Source organism: Sinocyclocheilus rhinocerous, unplaced genomic scaffold (assembly GCF_001515625.1).
Source record: "Sinocyclocheilus rhinocerous isolate Xijiao unplaced genomic scaffold, SAMN03320098_v1.1 scaffold2695, whole genome shotgun sequence".
Lineage (NCBI taxonomy): Eukaryota > Metazoa > Chordata > Actinopteri > Cypriniformes > Cyprinidae > Sinocyclocheilus > Sinocyclocheilus rhinocerous.
This window is the reverse complement of record NW_015637529.1, coordinates 171,281-171,954: the sequence shown is the minus strand read 5'-3', so window position 1 is coordinate 171,954 and position 674 is coordinate 171,281.

Below are 674 nucleotides of genomic sequence, written 5' to 3'. Positions count from 1 at the left end.
ATACCCAAAAATTCTTCATACAGTGGACTACCAGTAAAATTGATTCAAATTTGGGACCAAAAATTATTCAGACACTTTGACCTGACCATGTTTTGCTTAAGTGTTTTTTTTTTCTTTAATAGCTAATGCGAACTTTTTACACCCCAGACTGAACAAAATTAAGCATTGCTTGGCCATACCTTTCTATCAGTTATCTGACATTATCAAGATGAATTTGTTCTGACACAGTTTAACTCTTTCTTGTCATATTTTATTACCATTTAGAAAATGTAGTTTAGAAAACTATAGCGAATCAACTGTGATAATGTGAGAAATGTTGAAGGTGTCTGAATAAATTTAGGTTTGACTGTATATATACATATATATTTAATGAAGTTGAAGTTGCAGTCAACAAGTGTTTAGACCCTGTTTAAAAACATCTCAGAGTCAAGATGCAGTTCATGAAGCATATTTTCTTTAACATTTTAGGGTTACACTTTATTTTAAGGTGCCCCTGTTACAGTGTAATTATACATTTAAGTACTGAGCAATATTAATTAACTACATGTACTTACTATATGGTTAGGGTTAGGGTTTGTCCTAAGGTTACTTGCATGTAATTATGCATTATTTATTGTTATTTTTATAATAGTGCATGTAACAAGGACACCTTAAAATAAAGTGTTACCCATTTT